The sequence below is a fragment of the Suricata suricatta genome, chromosome 10 (genome assembly GCF_006229205.1).
Source record: "Suricata suricatta isolate VVHF042 chromosome 10, meerkat_22Aug2017_6uvM2_HiC, whole genome shotgun sequence".
NCBI lineage: Eukaryota > Metazoa > Chordata > Mammalia > Carnivora > Herpestidae > Suricata > Suricata suricatta.
In genome coordinates this window covers 7949669-7959644 of record NC_043709.1, presented here as the reverse complement: position 1 = coordinate 7959644, position 9976 = coordinate 7949669, and the positions used below count along the sequence as shown (strand labels likewise).

Below are 9976 nucleotides of genomic sequence, written 5' to 3'. Positions count from 1 at the left end.
TTTTAAATATCAGTAGATCACTGCAGATAGTCTCTCCTTTGCTGTTCTGCCCACCGCTCCCTTGCAATGTAGTCAATAAAGTTCCATCTCCTTTAAAAAATAATAAATAAGAGGCACCTGAGAGGCTCAGTTGGTTAAGTGTCCAACTTTGGCTCAGGTCATGATCTCACAGTTAATGGGTTCGAGCCCCAGGTTGGGCTCTGTGCTAACAGCTCAGAGCCTGGAGCCTGCTTCACATTCTGTGTCTCCCTCTTTCTCTGTCCCTCTCCTGTTCATGCTCTCTCTCTCAAAAATAAACATTAAAAAATAACAAAATAATAAATGATAAATAAATATTAGTAAATAACCAAAGATAATCTGACATCTGATAAATACCTGTGACTGGAAGATAGTGACCAAACCAAGCTTAAAAAAGAGGAATGTAGAGGAAATCAGTAATATAGGGAGCAAAAGAAAATTAAAACAAAACAAAAACTGTATTTTCAGAGATAAGAGAGGTATGATAATCATGGAATAAGAACAGAACTGTGAAAAAAGACTATTCAGAGAACAAGGAAAAGCTTTCAAAAACTAAGTCACAGTAACAGAAATTCTTTGAAAAATGAGAAATATTCAAAGGTAAAGTTGAGAGGATCTCCAAGCAGTAAAAGAAAAAGTCAAAAAGACACAGTGGAGAGAAAAGAAGAAAATTCATGGATCAATCCTGTAAATTCAACGCTGAATAAGGAATTCCTGGAGGGGATAAAATTAAATAAGTAAGTAGAGAAAATGCCCCAAACCTAAAGAAGCTGAATTTCTAGGTTGCAAGTACCTGCGCAGAAGCTAAATAAATAAATAAATTTTTAAAAAATCAAAATTAGTGGTTTGTACTTATAGAACACTGAGGAGAAATGAAAGACCATAAAAGTTTCTGGAGAAGAAATGGGTCATAGCCAAAACATTAGGACTTAGAATATTGTCAGAATTCTATATTGCGTCTCTGGGAACAAGAAGACAATGCAGCATGGTTTCAGATTTTTGGAGGGAAAAGGGTTTATTATTTGAACTTCTTTTTTTTTTAATTTTTTAAATGTTTGTTTATTCTTCAGGGGGAGAGAGAGAGCACACACACAAATGGGAGAGGGGCAGAGAGAGGGGAAGGCACAGAATCCAAGGCAGGCTCCAGGCTCTGAGCTGTCAGCACTGAGCCTGATGCGGGGCTTGGACCCACGGGCTGTAAGATCATGACTGAGCTAAAGTTGGATGCTGAACCAACTGCGCCACCCAGGCACCCCTACTAACTTGAACTTCTAATTTGATTATGTGGGTTAAAAAATATTTCAAGTATCAATTATATATACAGATAACATAAGGACATTTTGGTCATTCAGGAGATCAAAAATTTTACTTCCCACATACTGTTTATCAGGCAATCACTGGAATATATGTTCCACCTAAACTGGAGAGTAAACCATAAAAGAAGACAAAGGATCTGGGGAACAGATGCTCCAGGGTCAGAGACAGAGCCAGGAATTTCAGGGTTGAAGGGGAAAAGATATCCCTGGCAAAGTGTCAGCAGTTTAGCGGCCTGGAGAGCAAACCATCTAGACTGGAACATGAGAAAACCCCCAGGAATGTCTCCAAGACCGGAATGAAATCGACAGATTACCTGAAGTGTTTGAATGTGTTAGATTGACAACTCTGCTGGAGAGTTCGAGGGTGAATCAGTGAACAATACGTAATAAATACTAACCCCTCCACCCAAATGGGAAGAAAGTAGTAATTGTTAGTTTCAGGGAAAACAAAAAAGTGACCAAGAAAAGCAAACTTAATTATACTATTCTGTATGCTTCAGCTGTATCTGTTATTTACCTATAGTAATTAGCACTGAATATTGATTTGAACAAAATGGTGACTTCTCTTGGGATGGGGGAAGAGAGATCCATGTGTGGTACTTGGCGGGGGGGGGGGTGGTCAGGGTGAGGGAGCAGTGGAGAAGAGTGCTGTTTTTGTTTATACGCCGGTGGTATTATTTGACTTTTAAAATCACATGTATGTAGTACCTCAATAACAATTTTTTTATATCAGATCAGTGATGAGAACATGGAAGTAATGGAATATAGTTCATTCTCTTAATAATTTGGATAGTAAAGGAAAGGCTAAAAACAAGAGGATATTTGGAGGGTATCACAAGGCCAAAACTTCATTTTTCAGCATGGAAGAGTTTATAAAGTACTTGTCAGTTAAGGGGATTGATTTAGGGGAAAGGAAGAAAGATTTCCTTAGACAGTAAGGTCCCAGAGGAGGTGGTGTGATGAGGTCATGAATATAGCGTAGAAGTGGTGAGGGCAGCGGTGCTGAGCAGTGGGAGAAGGGAGATGGGTGGAAATGCAGATTCATCTGCATATCCTGACAAGAAAAAACCAGGGGCTTTGTGTGAGATAGGCTTCCAGGATGATCTTCTGCATTGTCCTCTTCAGAAAGGACGGGCTAGGGAGGATGCCTGATGGATGGGCTTGGAATCTTGGAGGAGAGCAGAAAAGACACAGAATCAATGAGTGGGCAGGTGGCATGGAAGGTCGGACATTCATTCAGTTATTCAGCCAGCGCTTACTTTGCACAGGAAGGGCATTCAGAAGATAAGTTGAATGAATGACCCACTGGAAGGGTTGTGTTAGGTTCTGGGATACACAAAGATTACATTGTTCCCCTTCAGGGCTCTCCAGCAGAGGGGAGATGGGTGAACAGGATCCCAGCTGGTGAAGGCCTTGCAGGATAAATGGGAAGGAACACCTTGGGAGGTTCGGGGGAGGCAGTGATAGTTGTCAAAAATGCCTCCCAGCAAAAGTAACTTTTGAACCAGTCTTTGAGGACTGATAGCAGCTCACCAGAAAGACAGGACGAAGAGGGGCCTTACAGGCCAGGTGCTGGCGTGTGACCCCTGAGTGGAAGTGAGCGTTCGAAAAGGAACCAGTTTTGTAACTTCCTCCAGCTACGCTCTGTACGCCTGGAGCAGAAGAGAAAAAGGGAAGGGACCAGCAGGCCAGAAACATCCTAACAAGAAGTCGGTGTGGACTCTGAGGACAGAGGACAGCAGATCCAGCAGTTGCAAGGACTCTCCCCAGGTTCACATGGGGGGAGGGAGTGCAAGAGGCGCTTGTGTAACTCACCTTGGTGTGGAGCGGCCGGGAGCAGCCCGGGTCCTACCTGTTCCCTGGCTGACCTGGGAAGGAGGGCAGTCTCCTGCTTAGGGTAGGTCTGTGTGTCTGGCTCCTTTAGGCTGAGTCCAGAGCCCTTCCTGTGTGAGTGCATTGCTTTTACACACTCGATGGTTATGTCTTTTTACTCGGAGCATGGCTGACACACAGTGTTCCGTGAGTTTTAGGGGATTCCACACATCTGTACCTGATGCTGTGCTCACAGTTGTGCCTACCATCTGTCACCACGCAGTGCCCACTGGTTTTTGTTAGTTTTCCCCACTAATCTGCAAGCTTTTTGAGGGCAGAGACTGCCCTCTTTGTCTTTATCTTAGCCCAGCACCTCGCATGTAATATGTGCTGAGTAAATGTTTGTTGTATGAATGAATGAATGGTAGTGGGAGATAGGTGAGGGTAATGGTGTAAGTTTTAGGAATAAAAATCTTGAAACTCCTGCAAATGAGAACAAGGGGGAGGAGTGGTAGAGACCCCCACATGAAGTCCAAGGTCTTGAAATTTGTAGAAAAAAAGAAGTAAGGATGTAAAGGGGCTGGAAATGGACTGGAGAAGAATAGGAAGTGACAATAAGGAGCAGTATTCTTTCTGGACCATTTTTATTGCCTTCTGAGATGATGGAGGCTGAGAAAAGATGTAAGCCCTGCTGCAGGGTGCGGTGTCTGGGGAAAGGCGTTTGAATTGGCACTTAAAGGAATGAGTAGCAATTTGAATTGTATGTGGGCAGAAGTCCCGGGCGTCCAGGCAAACGCGAACAGTGTATGTAAATGAACGGGGGTGAAGGAGTTGGGTGCTCTGCGCCAGGGCTTCTGAGTGGGTGAGGGAGGCAGAGGCACATAAAAAGGTGGCTCAGACAAATGAACTCAGAGGAGGTGAGGGGGCACCACTGAAGAATTCCGAGGAGAGCAGTGCAGTCAGATTTGCATTTTACAAAGCCCACTTGATGGAAGTGGTTTGAGGAGGTCTTAAATGAAATGGGACCGGGAAGCACAAAGACCTGTGAGAAGGCTTGTGTTGTGGGGAGGTTTAGAGAAACTGGCAGTTATAGGGGAGAAAGACGGGGTGGCGGATGGGAGAGCCACTCAAGAGGTAGAAGCCACAATACTTGGTGATTAATAGGATGTTAAGTTAAGGAGGGGACCTTAGATTCTTGTGTGATGACAGGTTTCCTCTGCTATCAGAAAGTAGAGAATTCCTGTAAAGTCTTTCCTAAGTCTAAATGTTGCATCAAGCCAAGAAACAATGACCATTTCTTTATATGGAAAAATCTTGGAGCATTCCCAAATCCAGAAAATAACCTCTCCAAGGCTCTTGTGATACTTTGGGACACATCTTGCTCACGAGTGCTGAGATGCTGCCTGTAGTCCCTGGGAGGGAGCTTGGCAGTGCCCCTCTTTGGACTCAGGGTGCACACTGCCTCTATAGTGGACTGGGTACAAAACCAACGCTGAACACTATTTGGCTTTTCATATTTTCTTTTTGTAAAAGCAAAAATCCTCTTCAGATTTTTTTGGGGGGGTTAGTGAAAATAGGTATTTGTAAAGGTCTTTTGTAAAAGTGAAGTGGTATAACATGAACTTTCAAAAAGTGGGGGACATATGTATCGCTTTCCTGTTTGGGGATTTCAGTGAATGAAGGTACCATTTGCAGGATATAAAAAGGAGAGGAAATTTAAGGACAAAGCTGATATTTCATTTTGCAACTCACTGGGCCATCCAAGTGGAGAAGACTAGTATGCGTAACATGGGGGCTGGAGTTAAAGAATGGGCGCCCACGTGGAAGGGATTGTAGAAGCTGTGGGTTCCTTGATCATTACTTCTCCTTCGATTATTGTATTTCATTGGGAATTGATTATAGATAAACCTTTTTAAAAAAAATACTAAGCAGAGGCCAAGGTGCACAATTTAGAACTCTTTAGAGAGAATTTTTAAAGATGAAGGATCAAGAAATTTTGATAATACATATAAGTAGGAGAGTAATCATTCTTGCCTTTAAGAAAATGTTTGAGGCTTGAGGTTCCAAGGAACTTAACAAATTTAAACCGTTTTTCACTTGTTTTTCCTAATTAAGGCATAACATTTATATAGTGAAGTACGTAAAATGCACAACACAGTGATTTTTTTAAAACATGTGTGCACTCTGGTCCCCTGTAGCTCCTCATAAATTTTCCTCTGCAATCCTGTTTTTATTTCTAGAGTTTTTATATCCTAAGTGTAAACTGAAGATGGGAGAATCCTCCCTCTCCTTGGCTAAGTCCAGGAGGCTGCAGAGTCAGGAATTTCTTAAGAATCAAGTCAAAATTTTACAGTCTGCACAGTGTGTGTCTTTAATCACTCTTGCATATGCTCCCTCCAGTTTTTAATGGAAATTATGAACACCTCTTAATTTTCTGTCCTTTTTGAAACTTAGCCTCTTAATACTCTTCTGTCTTCTCTAGTAGTCTCCAGAATTGGAGACTGTGGAGGAGATGACAGAATTGGAAACCCTTTTGTTTTCTTTGGGTTTCATTGTGGTGTATGTTGTCTGTCTTCCAGATTATGAGGTCCTATAAGAAACGGACTATGTTTTTCTTTTTATTTATTTTTTATTTTTTTCTGTTTCTTATTTTTGAGACACAGAGAGAGACAGCACAAGCAGGGGAGGGTCAGAGAGAGCGGGAGATACAGAATCTGAAGCAGGCTCCAGGCTCTGGGCTACAGAGCCTGATATGGGGCTCAAACCCACAAACTGTGAGATCATGACCTGAGCTGAAGCCAGATGCCCAACCAACTGAGCCACCCAGGCGCCCCTGAACTGTGTTTTTCTGAGCCGGGAATAGTCCTATTTCCTTGAGTGCATCTGTTTGATTTTTTTAACATTATGCCTTTCAGGGGAGTTTTCATGGGACTAATAGGCCCCTTTGCGGAGGGAGCTCCATCTCAGCCTCTGATCTTCCAGACCAGTAAGCCTCTGGAATAGTAACGTGCTTTTTTTCACCCTCCCCCCCCCACTTTGAAATTTGTATTGAGAAATAAACCAAAGGAAAGGAAGAAACATATAGTTAAAAGAATAATTACAAAACAAACACTTATATACCTAATAGGCCAAGAAATAAAATATAACCATATCCCTGGACCTTCCACATTTCCCTTCCTGATTGAATCCCCTCCCTCCCTCCCAAAGACCATCTCTAGCTTAAATCAGGTATGTCATTCCTTAGTTTAAACTAGTTTTTAGAAACCATATATATACATACATGTCTATGTACTCATACATACATATAGTTTTAAAATGTTATATTTAAGGGGCATGTGTATATTCTACGTGATTTGCTTTTTCACCCAATATTGTGTTTTTGTAACATATCTAAGTTGTGGTGTGTAGCTATAGTTCATTCATTTTCATATAGAATAGTATTTTATTCTGTTGTCTGAAAACACCATGGTACATATATTTATTTTACTATTGATGGATGTTTGTTCTGGTTTTTTATTTCCTGTTAAAAATAATACAATTTTTATATGTGTGTAAAAGTTTCTCTGGAATATTTATCTAGAAGCGCAACCACTAGTTTGTACAGTAAATATATAGTCAAGTGTACCAGGTAGTGGCAAACTTTTGACAAGTAGTTATACCAATTTTCCTTCCTGCCAGGAGTGGTTGAGCATTGCTGTTGCTCTGTGCCCTTGCCAACAGTTGGTATTGCCCAACTTAAAAAAAATTTTTTTAATGTTTATTTATTTTTGAGAGAGACAGTGAGCGAGCGAGGGAAGGGTGGGGAGAGGGAGACACAGAATCTAAACCAGGCTCCAGGCTCTGAGCTGTCAGCACAGAGCCCGACGCGGGGCTCGAACTCACAAACTGCGAGATCATGACCTGAGCCAAAGTTGATCACTTAACTGACTGCGGCCACCCAGGTGCTCCAGTATTGCCCAACTTTTGAATTTTAGCCAATGTGGTAGTTGTGAAATTAATCTGCATTAATTTGCATTTTCCTGGTTGACATGAAAGTGATATCTTTTCATTTGTGCATCTTCTTCAGTAAAATTACTCCTCAGTTATTTTGTAAATCTCTCTGGTCTGTTACTTTTTTTTTTAATTGCTTCCTACCAATTCTTTATTATATTCTGGATGTTAATTTTTTGTTACAGTTATGTAAATTGCAAGTCATCATTTCTTTCTCTGTTCTGCAAATCTAGGCACACAAGGAGAGCTGCCTTGAGGGAGCTTGTCACTTGACAGCCACTGGCCTAGGCTCCTGTGCCAGACAGTATAGCACAGGGGCCATGTGGTTCTGCACAGGGCAGGCCCTGGAACTTTAAGTGAGTTACGTGTTAGTTACTGACTACTGCTGACCTGTGGTGCTTGCCTTTGCAGGTGGAACAGGAGGATTCTGTAATGGAAGGGCATGGCAAGACTCCACCTCCTGGTGAAGAAAGCAAACAGTGAGTCACAGTTTATTTAAAAAGGGTCCTATTACAGGTCTTCAGCAGCACTTTGGTTAAACACGCTGAGAGCATGTTTGCAGAGAATGCATACGTTGGGCACATTGTGGAGCTCACCAGTTGCTTTGGTGGCTATTAATGCATAGCTTCTATTTATAGACGGGACTAACTGGAGGGACAAGAAAGTTGGCATTGTAGATTTTCACACTTGACTAATCAAAATTTATGTTACACTTTAGCAAAGGCTTTAAGGCTCAGGATGTTTCAAATTGAACTAATTCAGTCTGGTTGATTTCCAAACAAAGTTTAAGGTGGTATATTCTTTTCTTAGCTATGTCTTTATGAAGTGCGCTAAATTAATAGACTGTCCTCCCTGCATTCCAAGTGTGAATTTATTTGAATAGTACTTCCTGAAATTCTATCCCATTTAGTTATTTATACTTCTGTTCTTTGTTTAAATAACAAATTGTTTCCCTAAAGGAACAGGAATTATAAATAATATAACTTAGCCAACATTCTAAATTATTCAAGATCTCTCCCCTGACTTCTTAAAGAGTGATCAGTTTGAAATATGAAATTGGGAGTCCTCAGGATGGCTTTTTGGTGACAGTGAGTAGATTTTTTTCCCCCTCCCTTTGCCACAGAACTTGAAAAATTGTGTTGCAGAGAAGACTGGTGTTTCACATGCCCTTTTAAAGGAAAGACAGTTAAGACCGCCTTGAAGTCCTGACATAACTTATATTTTTTTATTTGGACAATAGTCTCCTAAGTTGAATGGGATAGTGAGTGATTCATGGAATTTACCGAAAATCTGTAGAGAGAATCTCCTCTATCTTTTTTTCATTTTCCTAGAAAATAGTTTAGTTTTGACCTGTCTTATGAAAAGTATGTCTCCGAAACCCTGCATGAAGGAATCATGCAGAATACGTTATGCTGCCACGAGGCCAGGTTCATTGAAGGAGAATGTTTGTCTTGTGTTTGTTGTGAACGGAAACCAGGATATTTTCACAGCTGGTTCAGTTTGCTAACCAGGCAGTTTTAAAAATAGCTGACAATATAAATCCTAACTTTGCCATGTTCTGTCAAATGCACTTATGTTCTACTTGGGCTCATGGAATCAATTCATCTTTAGCAAAGTAAAATGCCAAACATCTAGTCCCAGTGGAATTACAGAACATTTCAGGTGCATCTCCCTGTCCTCCTGCCCACTCCTCCAGCCCCACCCTCCGGTCAAAGGTCTTATCATATAAAAATTATAGTTCTGTATGATGAGAGTTTTCTGTGCGCAAAGTACTTTGCTTAGATGCTGTGGATGGTATCTCCATTCATTACAGTGCACCGTTTTACTCAGAGATCAGGGTGGATAGCTTGTCCATGGGAATGCAGCTGGAAGTGGAATTTGATCTGGATTTGAATCTGGATCTTTCTGACATTAAAATGTTTTATAATATTTCCCTAACCCAAATCCTTTGCCAATACTGGGAGCTGTGTTCCTGAAAAGTACCACGGTTAGCAAAACCGTGCAGTTGTTAAGATCAAAGTCTCATGGATAAGAGGGAGTTGCGGAAAATAATGAAAATGGCATTAAGCCTATTTTTAAAACACAGATGAAAGTTCTGTTCTCTAGAGGGTATCCATTTCCCAAACAAACCAGTCTTTATCTTTAAAAACCTGCTCCAGTAACCCCTATCCTGTATCAACTTCTTTAGGTATTCAGGAAGCATTGCTGGGGCAGATTCTCCCACAAGTTTTATGTTCTACAAAGGGTTCTTCTTTTAGAGAGCTTCAGACCTCCTGGTGGACTTGTGTTGCGTCCTTACCTTGTTTTGTTTTCCTGAGTCTCATAGTGACTTTCCACAGATGAATCCTGTTGCGTTTTGTTTCTGTTTTTGTTTGTTTGTTTGTTTTCCTGATCCTGATCTGCTGTCCTATATTGAAATGACTTCTCCCTAGGCATTCCTCTCGTAGACCTGTCTACCTCTTCTGTGGGAGTGGGTAGCAAAGGTGATGAGTTCATTTGTTTGAGGCAACAAATATTAATAGGTCTAAAAAAAGATTTTTATTTTATTTATTTATTTATTTTTTTGCATCTCAGAACTGTAGTTGGCAGAAGATAATAGATTCCTGGATACTAAGATCTAGGAACTGAATACTACATTCTAGATCCTCCAAGTGTACACATTGCCGAATGACTTAGGAAATTCCCACTTATTCTTTTATTTTTTATTTTTTATTTTATTTTTTAAATTATAATACAGTTGGCTCTTGAACAACATGGGTTTGAAATGTGCAAGTCCATTTATATGTGGAAGTTTTTTTAAGTTTATTTATGTTTAGTAATCTTTACACCCAGCATGGGGC

The 9976-nt window shown here is 40.8% G+C and overlaps 1 long non-coding RNA gene across 1 annotated transcript in view; it reads left to right on the top strand.

Moving 5' to 3' along the window:
• Positions 1-9976, top strand: part of LOC115303437 — a 40515-nt gene that overhangs the window by 16072 nt on the left and 14467 nt on the right. Inside the window, exon 3 of the long non-coding RNA XR_003914056.1 lies at positions 7548-7615. This is a non-coding gene — a long non-coding RNA (uncharacterized LOC115303437). The remainder of the gene's footprint in view (positions 1-7547; positions 7616-9976) is intronic.